This window comes from Erythranthe guttata, chromosome 8, assembly GCF_056151865.1.
Source record: "Erythranthe guttata isolate IM_541 chromosome 8, IM_541, whole genome shotgun sequence".
NCBI lineage: Eukaryota > Viridiplantae > Streptophyta > Magnoliopsida > Lamiales > Phrymaceae > Erythranthe > Erythranthe guttata.
Genome location: NC_142540.1, coordinates 8,699,813 through 8,718,377, shown reverse-complemented (window position 1 = coordinate 8,718,377; position 18,565 = coordinate 8,699,813). Strand labels below are relative to the sequence as shown.

The following is an 18,565-nucleotide window of genomic DNA, read 5'->3' as shown; positions in this document are numbered from 1 at the left end:
TAATAATAATAATAATAATAATAATAATAATAATAATAATAATAAGAATAATAATAATAATAATAATAATAATAATAATAATAATAATAATAATAATAATAATATTTCGTCCTTTTCTGTTTTTATTATAATTATTATTATTATTATTATTATTATTATTATTATTATTATTATTATTATTATTATTATTATTATTATTATTATTATTATTATTATTACTATTATTATTATTATTATTATTATTATTATTATTATTATTATTATTATTATTATTATTATTATTATTATTATTATTATTATTATTATTATTATTATTATTATTATTATTATTATTATTATTATTATTATTATTATTGAAACTTGTAGAATTGATATAACGTATTTTTTTTTTACTGTACGTCTAAAAACTAAAAATGTAGAATTGAGTGGTTCTATTTTTTAGGAGGGAAAATAGGAAGGGAAATTAGGAGATAAATTATGAAGAGATCTTGGAGCCAAAATAATTAAGGGCATAAATGGTATTAAATATATGAAAAAAAACAAAAAAATGAAATAAATGCTATTTTGGCCGTGAGACGTGCTATTTTCACCCTCAAAATATCTTATTTTATCACTAAATTAAATATTTTTCCAATTTTACCCCTTTCTTCTTCTTTCACCTATATTTTTTGGGGATTATTTTGTAGAACCCCTCATTTCCAAATTATATAGAACTAACTACCAAGTGGATTACACTCTAGGTGAAACCCCCCTGATTTCGAAAATATTTTGACATACCCCCCTGGGCTACCCTTAATTTCCTATAATACCCTTCTAAAATCAGTTTTAACTAGGGGTGGGTTTTTTTTTACCAAATTGCCCTACCAACCCGATGCCCTACCGTACCGTACCGATTCTCTATCGAAAAATCTCTACCGAATTATTACCGTACCCTACCGTACCCTACCGAAATATTTTGGTAGGGCAACGGCACTTAACAATATTAAAATGGTAATGCCCTACCGTACCGAAATATTATTAATAAATAAAATTTTATTTTAATAATTCAATTTATTATATATAATTGATGTTAAAAGTTTTTATGTTATAATTTTATTTAAGAAATATTTTACATTAGGTAAATTTAGAACATATATTTAGGACACTTATATTTTAAAAATTAGTTTTGTACATTTTAAACATGTATACCTTGAATTGCTTTGAAAAAAATGATATTCAATTTGACTTAAATAATAGATAATATAAATTGGTAATTACCATTACCATACCCTACCGTACCGAACTTTTGGTATACCGAAATCGGTATACCGAAGTTTTTGGTAGGGTATTGGTAATGGATTTCATAATACCGAAATTTCGGTATTGGTAGTGATTCGAGGGGTTTGGTACGGTTGCCCTACCAAACCCACCCCTAGTTTTAACCCTAGCCACTCACGGTATCTCTCTTCTTCTCCCATATTCAAAATCCCGCCTCTACAAACCTCTCACCGGCGAAATTGCTTCCCGGAGCCATAATTCTCTCTCTCCGGTGGTCGGAATTCGATGGTTTAACTACCGTTGGATTCCTATCGTCAAGCTCTTTCTTTTGGTGGTGATTCCATTCAGTTTCGAGCGCGGATCTGTTTCTGCAATTTTTTTTCATTCGATGACGGTGGTCTTGCCGGAGCTTTATTTTGTGTTCCACCCGTCGAAATTTGACGGGTCATCCACCGTTGGATTCCTCTCGTCGGGATCTATATTTTGATGGTAATTTCGTTTATTTTTATCTTTTCAGATTTATTTCTATATTTGTTTGCATTTCCCAGCAATAACCTCTCTCTCTATCTCTCGATCTCTTAATGTTTGGTGATTTTTGAGTGTTTTGATGTTTTTATTCAAATTTGTTGATTTGCACTAAAGTAATTTCTTTTTGTTTTGATTTTGCAATTGCAGCTTAATGAAGGCCATTGATCCTTTCCTAGAAGGTGTCAATTTTTTGTTTTTTTAAGTTACATCAGATCTGTTCAACAGACTGTATACATTACTATAGTAACATGTAGTAACATATGCGTATATTTATGTATTTTCGATTTGTATTTTATTGGTTCTGATGTGATTTGTAATAAAAATATTTAAATTTGTAAATTTTTGTTGGGGTTTTATGAATTTATTTTGTATAAGTCAGTATTCGTGTGTGTATACAATTGATCGACTAAAAAAATGGGGAAAAAACGAACATAACTATGAATTACTATAGGTACTATAGTTACATGTAGTTATTTTCAGTACTGTAAACATATTGTTTTGAAAATAAAAAAAAATAAAAAATAAATAAATAAATAAATAAAAAATAAATAAAAAAATTAAAAAATATATATATATATCTATATATATATATATATATATATATATATATATATATATATATATATATATATATATATATATATATATATATTTAACAAACAGATTTATAAAAAAAAAAAAAAATAATAATAAATAAATCAGCGAAAATGATAAATGCAGGACCATAAATGTTGAATGCAGTTTGGCCGAAAATTGCACATAAGGGTAGTATAGTATTTTCGCTTCCCCAGGGGGTATGTCAAAGGATGATTTGAGCTTGGGTTTATCCCTAGTTTATTTGGTGGCTAGGGGGTATGTAAAATAACCCCATATTTTTTAATATTTATAAACCATCTACCACTAAATTAATTAAAATATTTATAAAACAAATCCCACCCTTTTCACGGGAAATCTCACCTTGTCCACCGTAAGTGAATAATACTTTTACGAGAGAAAAACATTTCTGAAGGTCAAAAATAGCAGGAATTCACTTTTTTTGAGAAATAAATTAAGATTGATTGCATAGAATCCTGAACTTCTTCAAGAATTAGCCAATTTGGCTTAATATAATTTTATTTCCTAAAAAAAGAATTACATAATCTGTTTGTCATCTTTATGAAAGTTTAAATATCTTGTAATAAATATTTCATTGTAAAAAATCGAAAACATAATAATTTTTTTTAAATTAAAAAAATTAAAAAATTAATAAAATAAAAATAAGTTAGAACACATGAGAATTAAGTTAATATAAGGAAGGATGGTGGATTATAAATTTTAAGGATATTTATGACATTTTACAATCTTTGGTGGTGAACTGAGATAATTTGGTAGTGAAAATAGCACGACTCTTTGGCCGGCCAAATTCTGGCCATTTAGCAAAGTCATAAATAGTATGTTAATCCATTCGAGCTAGTCATTTTACGGGGACGTGTTCTATATAACTCAATTATATTTTCATGATTTTCAATATAATAGTCTTCAATTTCCAAATCCCAATTATTTATATCATTCAAGATATGCTCCATCCGTCCAATATTAAATGTGATTGCATGCATATTAAGAGAAACTCAATAAATATGCATATATTAAAACGAAAATAATATAGCAAATACTAAAATATTATTGTCATTAATTATTTTTCAGCTAACTAATTAAGACTGATAATGGGCAAAATTGATAAAAATACAATTATTGTTTTATTGAAACTCTAAAATTACAAATAATTTGGGACACAAAAAATCCTAAAAAGACAAATAACATGGGACATATAGAGTACAATATAGGATTAAATACAATTTGCACCCTTAAAGTATACCTCCAACAGCTCCTTCGGTAAGAAGAGGTCCTTAGAGAATGTTGTTTCGCGCCGCAAAGAGACTTCGATTTAGGGTTTAGGGTGTGAATTTTTCATTCCGTATTCCTCTTTTTATTTTCCTACAATTTTTCATTCTTGCTTCCTACAGTTAATTAAGTAAAACATTTATAGCAATTATTACCAATACATATATATCACCAAGATGAAGAGGAACAAGTATTTCAAATAAAATTTTCTACATTAACTGATGGAAGATAAATTTACATCTACGGCATCTCGATTGGAGCCATATATAATTAGCATCTAAAAAAAAAGAAAAAAAAAAGGAATACAACAATATATATATATATATATATATATATATATATATATATATATATATATATATATATATATATATATATATCTAGAACCAAAGGAAGAATTTGTAGCTGACATATAATTACTTGTTCAAGCCAACTTTTTCTATCCGCCACCGGAGAAGAAGAAATTCCTCGACGGAGCACGGCAATATTAAGGGGCCGTTTGTTTGATATCCATAGATTTCCGAAGCTTTTTCAAGAAGCTTCTGGAAGATGGGATTGTACAAGTATGAAATTGGAATGTAGAATCTCTGAAACAACTCACAACAATAATCTTGAATATGATCATTGCTAATTATATCTGACAATCCAACTTGGACTACAACCCATCCTTTCTTCAACTTCATCTTCTTCCTCTCTTTCATTTTTTCTTTTCTAATTAATTAGGGTTTACACCAAATAATTATTGGAGCAACTCCTGTAAATATATGTGAGAAGTTATTAAGTTTATGTGTAGAGTTGTGGTGTGATAGTATGTTGTCTTGAGGAGTGAGGACTTATATAGGATTTAAGATTTGATTAATATTATGTTTTGCAGATGGAAATATATATATAAAACATAATTTTATGTTTTTATAACATCGATTATTACTAGAGAATATATGGGTGGAGCATTATTTATTAATAATTAATTACAACCACTAAGAGTGATTAATTAATTATTTGGTCAAATATTGTGTTTGTTCAAAACTAAAAATGTTTAACATGAAGGCGAATCTTTACGGTTAATAGATTCATATCGATATAAACGATGCGTTTTTTGGCTTTTATAAAATATATTCTCTTAGATATAAAAAGTTTCGGAAGGAGAAAAAATAAGACAAAATAGGATCGTTCCGTACCTTGTAATCGTAATTTTAATTTCTTGTGTTTGGCGAAGATCACTTATTGATCATTATTCAGACATCACAAAGTGCTAATTAAGACTACCGAATCTTGGATGTTATGATCAATTAGAGGAACTAATAAAGATCAAGAAAAAAAATTAAAAAAAATTGCCCGTATGGGTGTAGCTCAACTGGTTCCGGGGTGGTAAGTTGGTACAAGGTCCTAGGATCGAATCTTGGCAGCCGCAGTGTGAAAATTTCAACTCCGATGAGGGTTGGTTGCTTGTGGTCACCAAGTGGCGAGGGATTGAATATATTAAGATGAATACTAATAGAAAGATGAATACTAATAGATTCGTTAAAACTTATTTGGACGAAGTGGTATAAAATTGATTTCTTTTTAGGAGGATGTTAATAGTTCCTCTAATTCCCCTATGCATGACTCTAATCTCAGTGGAAATTACACGGATCGAATCACAAAAAATCGGAAAATTTCAAGAATTGAAAGCTTGTTCATCTCGTTTTATAGGTAACTTTTCCCTTTCAAAGATTACGAGTATGTCCAGATTAACTACTGTAATTAGAGGGGGAAAACAAAAAGTTTGTCCCCTAAACTAAGACCCATTTTAAGTTTCGCCCCAAAACAATTTTTTTTTTTTTTGGCACGTTTTTACCTAAATTCGAGTTTTTGTTGCATGGTGACCAAAAGTGGTATATTCCAATGAAATTCAGTGGAAGTTTGTGCACGCGCGCCACATGTGAAACTGATAGGGGTAAAATTGTCTATCACTCACATCTTGACTAAGGTTTAATTTTCCCTTTTTTTATCCAAATATATCTCTCTCTCTCTCTCTCTCTCTCTCTCTCTCATTCTCCACTACAGAGAATTAAGTTCTGTATTTCCCCTGATTTTTCCTATTCTTGTTTCCGATCCTTACTTAGGTCAAATTCCCACCATTTCCGCCGTCGGTATTCCCCTAATCAACTCTACCACAGCAACCCCGGACCCAACTCCGACAACGAGACCCATCGCCCAAACCCCAGCCCACAGCCTCCCACCATCCCGTCATGAACCGACTCCATTTTGGCGGCGGCAGACGAGTCTAATGGGGATGCGAAGCCGTGGAACTTGTGGCCTGGGAAGGAGCCCGTCAAAACGGCGGCGGCGGCGAAATCGAAGAAGGAAGGTTATTTTGATTGACGAGATGTTTGAAGACACCCTCGGCGGCTGGGCTTGTATAGATACTGTCGAAACAAACGAATAGCACCGAGAATGGTTTTGCAGCCATTGATGAAGCCTTTGCAGCGAGATTTCGTAGAGTGCAGCGATCGAAATTTCTTTATTTTCATTTACGTTTTTGGGGGAGTGATCATACTTAGAAGAGAATATCATTTATTCTTCATTTGGAGTTAATATTTTTTGTTTGGGTAAGAATTTGAGAAAGAGAGCACGTGGATTGAACGGAGGTGGGTTCTCACGAGAGAATTCGAGGGATAGAAGAAAAGAAGACAGGTGGAGGCCACAGGTTTTATTGCCAATGAAAAGACAAATTCACCCCTGCCAAACTCACTTCAATAGCGCGTGCCCGGTGCATTTTGCCGGAAAATACCACTTTTGAGGCAATATGCAACAAAAACACGAGTGTAGGTAAAAAAGTGCAAAAAACATTGTTGGTGGGGTCAAGCACAAAACGGGTCTTAGTTTATTCTAATTAATATTAGTGACAGAAGAATACATCGACATGTAAAGAAACTATTAGTCTACTACTCCATGATTCGTTGTGTACAAATAATCGAATGGTAAAAGTCCAAAATTTTACTTTCTACATCAATAATGTATTAATTTATTTTCACTAAGTGGTTTAAAACTAACTCCACTCCGATGCCCTGTAAAATTGGGAAGATATGAAAACCATAATAGCTAAACCTTAAAAGGCTGTGATTGGTTCATGGAAAATGCTAGGTAAAAAGTTGAAAAATCTAAGTAATTTGTTTTTCCTGTTTGGTTAAAAGGTAAAATAGCGAGTAATGTAATTTAGAGAAAATGGTGAAAAGATTTTTAACTAAAAATGAGGAAAACTCATTTTCTTCAAAATATATGAGGAGAGTGAGGAAAACTAATTGGGATCTCTTCGCCCATTCAATATCCTAAGGCTCTGATTGCTTCATGGATTTCAAAATAAGGAAAATGTAAATACAAAGGAAAAGGAAATTAAGAAATTTTGAAATCCCAATTACGTTTGGTTCCTAAGAAAAATGGTGGTGGAAATGATATTTAAATGATGGTTTTGTTTGGTTCCTATGAAAAATGAGGAGGAAAATAGCAAGTAAAATGAAAATAACAATAAATTATTACGAAAAAATTAAATTAAATTTCAAAACAAAAGTTGCTCAGTTACTCCTACGCCCAAAATCCACCGTCTCTCCAGACCACCCCCAAAACTAAATTCATGACCCCTCCTCCCTTTGTCCGACTGAAATTTTCGCCGCCGTTGGATGGGTTCTTCACAATTTTTCCTTCTTTTGCTATGTTCAGTCACAATAAATCTTTTACCTCGGTTTTTTTCTTTCTTTACCTCCTTCGTTAACTCCAACATGGAGAAAAACTCCACTATTATCTCCTTGCAAATCCAATCATCGGACCAATAGGAGTATCACCGGAACGTTCGCAAGCTTCTTAAAGATGAAAGGGTTGCTAGCGGCAGCGGCAACGGTGGGGTTCCTGGCGGTGGTAGAGAGGTTTTCACGGCCGAAAAGTTCCCAAGCAGAAAAGATGGAGATGATGCTGACAGCGGCGGCATATAATTTGTTGGCGGCGGCGGTCGATGTTGGAGGGGCCGATGATGGTGGCGGCGGCTACGGCGGTCGTCGTGGGAGGGGCCGGTGGTGGTGGCGGAGATGTCGGCAGATAGTTAGTGAAAGCCAATCGAGAATTGAATGGGCGAAGAGATCTCGATTAGTTTTCCTCATTTTCCTCATATATTTTTAAGAAAATAAGTTTTCCTCGTTTTTAGTTAAAAATCTTTTCACCATTTTCTCTAAATTACATTACTCACTATTTTACCTTTTAACCAAACAGGAAAAACAAATTATTTATATTTTTCAACTTTTTACCTAGCATTTTCTATGAACCAATCAGAGCCTAAACATTTTAAGTAGATAAGAAAAAGAGAAATTACTTCGAGGCAGATTCTTTTACAGTCAATGTAAGTGGCTATTCTTTACTTCTTTGCGGTCGAATTAGGACGGAAAAAATTTGGTGGAGATAGAAGAAGAACAACAACGAGGGGTTCTGAAGAAGATGAACAAGGGTTCTGATGAAGAAAATATAATAATTTGCGGTCGAATTAGGACGGAAAAAATTTGGTGGAGATAGACGAAGAAGAAGAACAAGCGGGTTTCTGACGAAGAAAAATTAATAATTTACAATTTAGTCGATTAGAAGTAAGAATTATTGTTTATTTTTATATAATTTTTATTTGTTGATTTGTAATTAAATTTATAAAGTACTAATTTTAAAAATAAGCTTTATGAATTTTTTAATTACATTTAAGTTTAATTGAAAGGAGTTTTATGTAATTTTACTGGGTTCGTACTCTTTTTTACTAAGTACGTACTAATCTGATACGATCGCTTTGGCACCGAAGATTTTCTACGCAAGAATTGCAAGAAAAACTAAGAAAACTTTATTATTAAAAACTGAAAAATAAACCTACGGTTCCATCTATTTAAATAACTCAAAGTAATACTAATCCTATTAGAAGACTAATAACTAATATTTATCCTATTAGGAATTTAACTTAATTGAAATACTAAATAAAATAAAGCAATTAAAATAAAGCATATTAAATAAACAAAAGAAGCCCAAAGCCTGCTAGTTTAGTCGGTGTAACGCGGGTTCGGTTTGGGCGTGCGCGAGCTACGCCGGATCGCATCATTCCCCACTCCTTCGGAAACCGCATTGTCCTCAAGCGGAAAGGCTGGGAACCTCTTCTTCAACTCGCCTTCAGCTTCCCAGGTCGCCTCTTCCTCCTCCAACGAGCTCCATTTGACCAACACCTCATGCACCTCGCCACCTCTTTTCATTACTTTCCGACGAGCTAGTACTTTCTCCGGTTCTACCATGGGTTCACTTGCAGTTGAGTACGGCGGCAATGTTGGGACAGCCGATGTATGTTCGCCTAACTTCCGCCTTAACAACGATACGTGGAAAACGGGGTGTATTCGAGCATCCGTCGGCAGCTCCAAGCGATAGGCAACTGAGCCAATGCGTTCTAGCACGCGAAAAGGTCCGTAAAAGCGACTTGCTAGCTTCTGATAAACGCGTCGAAACAACGAATGTTGACGGAACGGCTGTAGTTTAAGATAGACCCAATCCCCAATTTCGAACTCCTCGTCGCGTCGGTGGCGGTCGGCTACCTGTTTCATTCTATTACGAGCAGCCGCTAAGTTGCTACGGAGCTCCTTGAGTATTTCATCCCTAGACCGGAGCGTTTGATCCACTTCGTGCACGGCGGCTGAACCTGGTGTATAGTGTACCAATGGCGGCGGCGGGCGCCCATATACCGCTTCAAATGGGGTCATACCAATTGATTGATGGAACGAAGTGTTGTACCAGTATTCGGCCCATGCTAAAAATTTCTCCCATTGTTTGGGTTGTGCACTCACAAAGCAACGAAGATACTGCTCCAAACTTCTATTTACAACCTCCGTTTGGCCATCGGATTCGGGGTGGTAAGCAGTACTAGTCCTTAGATCAGTCCCTTGTAAACGAAACAATTCACGCCAAAATGAGCTCAAGAAAATCTTGTCGCGATCGGATACTATCGATGTTGGGAGGCCATGCAACTTGACAACTCCACGGATAAAAGCATGTGCCACGTCCTTGGCCGAATAGGGATGAGCTAAGGTGAGAAAGTGTGCGTATTTCGACAAACGATCAACTACCACAAAAATTGTGTCCCTTCCCCCTGAGCGTGGTAAACCCTCTATGAAATCCATGCTAATATCGGTCCAAACCTTCTCTGGCATAGGCAACGGTTGAAGCAATCCCGCTGGTTTGCGCGAGTCGGATTTGTTTTGTTGGCAAATGTCGCACTCTCGCACGAATCGACGTACGTCCCTCCGAATGCCAGCCCACCAGAATACTTGAGCAAGTCGTCGAAACGTTCGCAACTCTCCTGAATGTCCCGCAGAAAGTGTACAATGGAATTCCTTCAATATTCGCTCACGTAAGGGAATTACTTCTGGGACTACGACCTTTCCTCGCAACCATATACAACCTCTTTTCTCCGAAAACCCCTTCATTGCCACCGGGTCCTCATTCAAACATTTTTTGATTTCTGTCAATTTCGGATCAGCCCTTGTAGCTGCTTCAATCTCACTCCAAATTGCCCAAGTGGGGCTAGTAATTGCTGCTAGTTCGAGTCCCGATGGTTGTAACACCCCCGCAACGACGTCGTCATGCTCACGTCTTGATAATGCATCCGCTGCATTGTTCTCCCTTCCCGGTTTATATATTATCTCGTAGTCAAACCCAAGGAGCTTAGCAATCCATTTTTGTTGTTCCGGCGTTGTTATACGCTGCTCAAGTAGGCATCTCAAACTCTTGTGGTCCGTGCATATTTTAAACTTGCGTCCTAAAAGGTAAGGGCGCCAGCTCCGGACGGCTTCGAGAATGGCTAGCATTTCTTTCTCGTATGTAGACCAAGCTTTCTTTGTTGCCCCCAGCCCTTTGCTTAAGAACGCAATGGGACGCCCTTGCTGACTCAAAACAGCTCCGATCCCTTCACCGGAAGCATCGGTCTCAATGGTGAATTCCTCGCCAAAATTCGGAAGAGCTAGGACGGGCGTGCTCACCATTGCTTGTTTTAACCTTTGAAAGGCCTCGTCGGCTACCTCGTTCCACTCAAACCCTCCCTTCTTAAGCAAGTTCGTGAGTGGTCTAGCTATTGACCCGTAATCACGTACAAATTTACGGTAGTAGCCGGTTAACCCCAAAAATCCTCTCAATGCTCGTACTGAGCGTGGCTGCGGCCATTCTACCATGGCTCGAATCTTCTCATCGTCCACTCGCACCCCTTCACCTGAAATCCAATGGCCCAAGTACTCAACCTGGTGCCTCCCAAAACAACACTTACTAGCTTTTACATAAAACTTTTCTTGTCGTAGTATTTGCAGTGTCGTTCGCAAGTGGCCCACGTGCTCTTCACATGTCTTACTGTAAATCAGAATATCGTCGAAAAAAACCAAAATAAATTTCCTTAAGTGTGGCCGGAATGCCTCATTCATAGCGGCCTGAAACGTTGACGGTGCGTTGCAAAGCCCAAAAGGCATAACCAGGTATTCGTAGTGCCCATTATGTGCCCGGAATGCTGTCTTATGCACGTCATCGGGGTGTACTCTCACTTGGTGATAGCCTGCTCGGAGGTCGAGCTTGCTAAAGATTTGTGAGCCATGGAGTTCGTCCAACATATCGTCTACCGTTGGAATAGGGAATCGGTCTTTTATAGTAGCATCATTTAAGCGTCGATAGTCAGTGCAAAATCGCCAAGAACCATCCTTTTTTCGAACTAGTAACACTGGTGATGAAAAAGGGCTTGTGCTCGGCCTGATTAACCCAGATTGAAGCAATTCGCCCACTTGTTTTTCGATTTCATTTTTTTGATAGTGGGCATATCGATACGGCGCTACATTCACCACTTTGGATTCGTCAACCAAGCGGATTCGGTGATCAAAATCACGAGACGGAGGTAATGATTTCGGCTCTTCAAACACGTCGCTGAACTCATTAAGCAATCCTTGTATATTTTTTTCTCCGTCATATTCTGCTTCATCCCACTTTTTTTCTTCTAATCCCGATGAAAGAACGTATAGTGTACCTCCTGCTGTCCAATCGTTTACGACACAATTTGCATCAACCAAGTCGACTACATTATTTTTTTGTCCGTCCGTGCAGTGTGACGTCCTGATTGTTTGCCTTGAATCTCATAATCATTGGTCCGTAATCCGACCATATTGGTCCAAGTCGTTCCAGCCACTGAATTCCCAAGACTACGTCTGCTCCCATGATAGGTATGGCGAATAACGTTACGGTGAATTCAAAACCCTCTAACTTCACTTTTACGTCTTCATATTTTTCCCGAGACTCCAACCTTGCGCCATTAGCCACTCGGACCCCTAGTGTCTTGATCGGCGTTGCTTGAAGCTGTAGTTGTTGGGCAATTTCTGGATTAATAAAATTAAGACTGGCCCCGTTGTCGATTAAGACCTCCACCGCTGAACAATTAATTTCTCCCGATACTCGCATCGATTTTCCCGCAATTTCTCCACTCACTGCATTTAATGAAACATGTGGTTCCATTTCTTGTTTTTCTTCCTCTGGTTCTATTACTACGTCCCCTTCGATGAGTAGTGCTTGTGCTATCTTACAACGATGGCCTGGCACGTACTTCTCATCGCAATTGTAGCACAAGTTCTTTTCCCGACGGGATTGCATCTCGTCCCACGATATTTTTCGGGCTCCTCCTGGGATAGGGTTTCGTGTAGTGGTTCCTGCGTTTGTTATTGCAGGTTGGGGTTTTGGCACCGTGCGACTTGATCCTCCCCACCTCTTGGTTGTTTGAAGTTGTTCATCCTTCCTTTTAGCCAACTCCATAGCAGCTTGCAAATCCCTGGGTTTAAATATCCGTACCTCCCCTGCTATTTCTTCCTTGAGCCCTGCCATGAACGCCCCCATCAAGGCCTCTTCCGGCCACTCCGACAAGCAGTTCATTAGTCGCTCAAATTCCCCCAAAAATTCGCGGAACCCGCCTTTCTGTCTCAACTTGCAAATAGCCTCATTCGGGTTCTCGTAGTCCCCATGATCGAATCGTAACAATACCCCCTTTTCAAATTGCTTCCATGAAATTCGGTGGTCTCGTTTGGTGCGCTCAAACCATTGCCACCACTGATTCGCATCCCCTTCTAGGTTGTACGAGGCCAATACAATCTTCTTACGCCCGTGGACATTGTTTCCTATGAAGTATTGCTTTGCGCGATTCAACCAGGTTCGAGGCTCGTCTCCCGAAAACCTTGGAAAATCCATTCTAAAAGAGTTTCGTCGTCTTGCTTTGTCGCTACGGCCTGACGCGTGGCTCTTAACTGATGCGTTAGAGCCTTGGCTTTCTTCGCTACTCTCATCGGACGAATAATCCGATGGTAGTGGTGACCCCGCGCGCCCCCTTCCCTTGGGATTACGGCGATCGTGACCTCGCTCCAACATCTGTTGCATAGACGCCTGGAGTTCTTGAACGGAATTTTCAAGTCGATCGAAACGTTCCCGATTCGTCGCCATGTTATAAGCGGAGCGTTGATGTTATCGTAACCTCGCTCTAGATACCAATTGATACGATCGCTTTGGCACCGAAGATTTTCTACGCAAGAATTGCAAGAAAAACTAAGAAAACTTTATTATTAAAAACTGAAAAATAAACCTACGGTTCCATCTATTTAAATAACTCAAAGTAATACTAATCCTATTAGAAGACTAATAACTAATATTTATCCTATTAGGAATTTAACTTAATTGAAATACTAAATAAAATAAAGCAATTAAAATAAAGCATATTAAATAAACAAAAGAAGCCCAAAGCCTGCTAGTTTAGTCGGTGTAACGCGGGTTCGGTTTGGGCGTGCGCGAGCTACGCCGGATCGCATCATAATCCTACGTGGCGCATTTTTATTTGTTAGTTACGGTCCGAGAAGTCCGAGAAGTACAGCCTTCTCGGACCCTAGACAAAGCCAGCTAAATAACGGATGGAGACGTAACAAATCAAATAAAATACGCATATGGTCAAACGCTCAAAAGTATACAATCAACGTGTTAAATGATGAAAATTACACAAACTCTTACACAACAGTTGGTACAGAATAGTCATTTTGTTTCAAGAAAAACATTACAATTACACCCTGATGAGATAATGCTATTACAATTATGAGGGGGTAAATTTGATATTTTATAAGAAAAATTCCATGGAATCCAAAAAAAAAAAATCTTCAAACTTGACACTAAAGGCAACAATGTAAAAATGCAACAAACTTTAGAAGATAGTTGATAATCTTATATATATAAAAAAAAAAAGATATTTTGAACTAAAACCTAGACCTAAACATAGCGGTAATTTTGTAAATTAATAAATTTCTAATTTAAACCCTAATTCCCTATATTTGCATATACCGCGTTTCTAGTTTGTTTCCCTTCTCCACTCTAACCACCCACTAACTCGTCATGGTAGAAGTTATTACATCATGATCTCAACCCCATTACCAATTTCATTGTTCTATTTAAACTCACGAGAACTCCACCAAAAATCACAAAAAAAAATTCCAAATGTCTTCTTCTTGCTCATTTAAAAGTATGTTTGTCTTCTTCTTCCTCACCAACATTTTTCAACGTAAGTAGGTAAACAATACAATTATATATTTAGATTTGTTTTATATCATATGTTTAAATTTCTCATCACATAATAGTTGCTAACGATTTCGATTTTCTTGTACAACTCATGCATAATTTCCGTTCACAATGACTCCTTATATGTCAATCATATGCCTTCACATAATGTTCATCTCTTTCATTGTTTGGTTGACCATGGTATTTTTCGTTTTCATAAACATATTATGCCATTTTTTTTTGTAAACTCATTATGTTTTATCACTTCACAGGTTACTATCTGTTAATGTTGGAGGCACAACAATTGTTGCAACGTTAGTCGTATTGCTTGACAAATTGGTGTTCCAAAGTCTTCGCAGGAAACCTTGCGTTGAATATGATTTCACTACAGTACTGTAGCACCCTCAATGATTTAAAAGAAATTTTAGAAAACACAGACTTTATTAAAATCTTTTGGAACAAATTTGAACTTTGAGAAAAACCACTTTAAAATTTTAGAACCATTTCCCTTTACTTCAAATCTAACCCACAATCAGAAATAAGATTTTTCATAGAGAGTGTACCATAACATGAAAGGGATTTTGAAAGAAATCTCAAGGTGGCGGAATAATCCACATAAAACATTACCGGGGTTTAGAAAACACTCGTAAGACAGCGGAAGGAAATAAACTTTATTTAAGATACCCCCGTTTCATAGACTGGGTTCCCAATCAGAGTACAAAAATTAAAAATCGATATCTTGGCTAGATATTTTAGAAATCGTTGACGTGGTAAAAATTCGGGTAAAACAGTCAAGGCACCAAGGCTAGCGATTCCTCGAACTCCACTCCGCCGGCCTCCTAGTTGTTACGACAACCTGAAAAGGGAATATAAATAAAAGCATGAGCCCAACCACTGGCTCAGTAAGGACGTTGGCCTGACGAACTCACGCCTCTCTCAACGTGTCACTCACGACCTATGGGAGTCCTAAAGTCCCTGTCTATGTTCTTTTCTGTCTAAGGCTTTTACGTCATAATTGTATTATGTTATAGTATTTCATCGACGTTAATCACGACATATAATCACGCCACAATTAACTAAACATACAACTTCACACATGAGCACTTAATAAAAAGTCTGGTTTTTCTTTGAAAGCCATTTGAAATTCACTTTGAAAATCATGTGGGAATTCGTTTTCCTTTAGAAATCATTTCTTAGTTCATTTTGGAACTTGTCTTGTACAAAATATCCCTTCCCACGAAATTCCCCTTTTTAGAACGAAAGCCCCTTTCCAAAACTCTTTATAAAACCATTTTTCTTTCAAAATATTTCGTATGCAAGTATGCACTTGTTGGGATCCCTAACGTAAGTATCGGCAATAGACGTTATGCTGAGCCCGGTCATTCGGTGGGAGCTAACCACCCTGTTGTTCTATAGTAACTGTTGTTGGGATACCGGCCCCCCGTATCCCGTGTCTATTCAACCGTAGCAACGTTACAATTTTGACTCTTCTATAGTAGACCATGCAATACCAATTAATGACTCGATGAATGCACGCAAGTCAAAGATCTTAATAGCAACACGATAAATATTCCAATTATATCATTCACGTAATTCGAAGGAATCAAATCACATAATCCGGAAGTAATTTCCGAGGATATAGTACGCACATATAGATTAAACATTAGTAATAAAGACACATACTTTTACACGTATATACACGTAGGCACTTATCCGTATTTATATACTTATACATATACGTATATACTCTAATTTATAACTATGGGTTACAAGTTTCCTCAACCCGAGGGGAGTACGCCTATAACATCATAGGTCTAAACTATCGATATACATATAAATATACTTATACATATACATACTTATACCTCACAAGAGTAAATCACATAATTCAAATACACATAATGAAATTCAACGCTTCTTATTTAAAGAATCATCGGGAGATCTAATTCATCATAAGTACTAGCACATAGCAAGTTCAAAGAACAACTTATTATTCTAATCATAGATTAGTCTAAGAATATTTCTTAGATGTAGCTCAATACTCATGGAAAACTTCATCTATGTTCAACTATTATGTTAAGTTATGCCTCAAGAGTTTAAACCATGCTCACAAAGGACCTTTTGATTCAAGTAGTTTACTCATAGGAAAATCGGACAGTTTTGACACTTTAACTTCAAAAATACATTTCTCTTAGCCCATAACTACAAAAATTCTGAAACTTTAACACAATACTCGTATATCAGTGAAAAAGACTCCTTTAAAACAGTTTTCGAAGACAAGCAGTAGCCTAAGAGAAATAAGTAAAACAATACAGTAGTATGGTCACACTTTCAGAAACAAAACCAACCACTTTAAAAATACCCAATAAATCACCCTTTTGTTAAAGCACTGTAAACCTTTGCAGAAAATTGGTTTTATAAGTTATAAATATATTCCAAGTGGAATCAAGGAAATCAAACTAGGAAAACATCGATTTTAAAAGCAAATCCTCAGCTGACTCACAAACTGTGCAGGTTTAGTAAATAATTCATATCTTAATCATCTGAAATTCTTTTGATGATTAAAATATATCAAATTAAAGATAACCGAGAGATCTAGTTACCCATAAACTTTCATGATTTTAGGAAAACAGGGAATCTGTGAAACATGCAGTAAACTCCGAGACTGAAAACCTGAAATTTCATTAGTGATCTATATCTACATCTTTGATCAAAATAGATCTGGCAGTTTAGGCACTATAACTTCAGAAATTCATATCTCCTAAATCGTAGATCCAAAGCTGATGAAATTTGGAACACATGTTCATATCTAAGTCTAGTGTATAGGGTTAAAACAGTTTATGAAGAAACTCATAGATGTAAGAGATATAATCAATTTAGTGCAGTAACACAAGCAGAATCTCAGAACAGATCCACTAACTTTAAAAATACCAATTAATTCATATCTTTACTTAAACACTACAAACTTTTGTGGAAAGTCAGTTTCATAAGTTTATAATCATATTCAAGTGGAATAAACTCAATAAGATTAGTATAAAACAGTATTCAACACATAACTCGTGGATGACTCCAAAACTGTGCAGATTCAGAAAAAGGTTCATAACTCACTCAATACAAATCCGATTTATGCATAATTTATATCAAAATGAAGCTAACCGAATGTTCTAGACTACCATAAAATTTCATAATTTTATCTTAGGGATTTCCCGATGAGACATGCAATACAATCAGAAGCTACGAAACTGAAATTCAAGTAGTGTTCATCAAGAACTTTATCTTCTAAAGCTCAAAATTAAAACCTCAAACATGAAATTCATTAAAACCCATATAATTTATATTAATTAAGTTATTATTTCAGTAAAGAACAAGGTCCTTACCCAAGAGCAAGAAATCGAAGATGAAGGAGTAAGAAAACCAAAGGCTCGGTGGATTTTCGGCGGGTTTGGCTTGGATGTTCTTGGATGGCTTTGGGGCTGAGTTTGAAGGATGTGAAGGGGCTGTTTCTTGAAGACTTTTAGCAGAATTGAAGAGGAGGGAGTTTCTCTTGGAGAGGAATTGAAGAGAGGGGCTTTGATGGGGTGATAGAATTGAAGAAGAGAATTCTTCTTTGGGGCTGTTTTTGCTCGATGGAGAGGGAGAGGAGAGGGAGAGGAGAGGGCCTTTTGGCTGATGTTTTGGTGTGAAGAAAATGTGAAGAGGAGGGGTTTATTTATAGGGGAGATGAGGCCCTTATTTGCAATATAAAAGACATTGGGGTTTTATTAGCAATTTGGGAGAAAAATACATTGGGGGCTCCTTAGCAATATAGAAGAGAAGAGGGGAGTCTTTAGTAATTAATACACTTAGGGAATAATTCACACACACAAAACATACGGTCACATAACTATTAATTATTAGCATTAACCCATATAATTCACATAAATTCAATATGAGGCCAAATAGAAATTAGTTATCATGTCACAACTTATTAAATCTCATATTATCCTAATAGATTAATTATCAACTAAAGCACATCATTAAAATCCATGGACTAAAGCACATAATTCATTAAATCACATAATTAGAATCAACTACTCAATTAATAATAATGCCTACTTCTAAAAATACTATAATGTATCTAAATCACATAAACACATAGAGAGCGTATAAATTGCTACTCGATTCATGAAATGCACGTATATTCGTATTTACTATATGTTCATATTAGTATGCATATTAGTATGAATATTAGCATTATGATAATGATGCATATTAGTATTAGTATTATGATTAGAATTATTATTGAAAATTAGTATTAATTTTAGCA

The 18,565-nt window shown here is 36.0% G+C and overlaps 1 long non-coding RNA gene across 1 annotated transcript; it reads right to left on the bottom strand.

Moving 5' to 3' along the window:
- Positions 1–14,906: 14,906 nt before the first annotated feature.
- On the bottom strand, positions 14,907–18,447 carry LOC148768461 (uncharacterized). Its single transcript, XR_016033107.1, has 2 exons — positions 17,637–18,447; positions 14,907–15,115 (listed from the first exon to the last, which is right to left on the bottom strand). It is a non-coding gene; the product is annotated as an uncharacterized LOC148768461 (long non-coding RNA).
- Between the last annotated feature and the right edge of the window lie 118 nt (positions 18,448–18,565).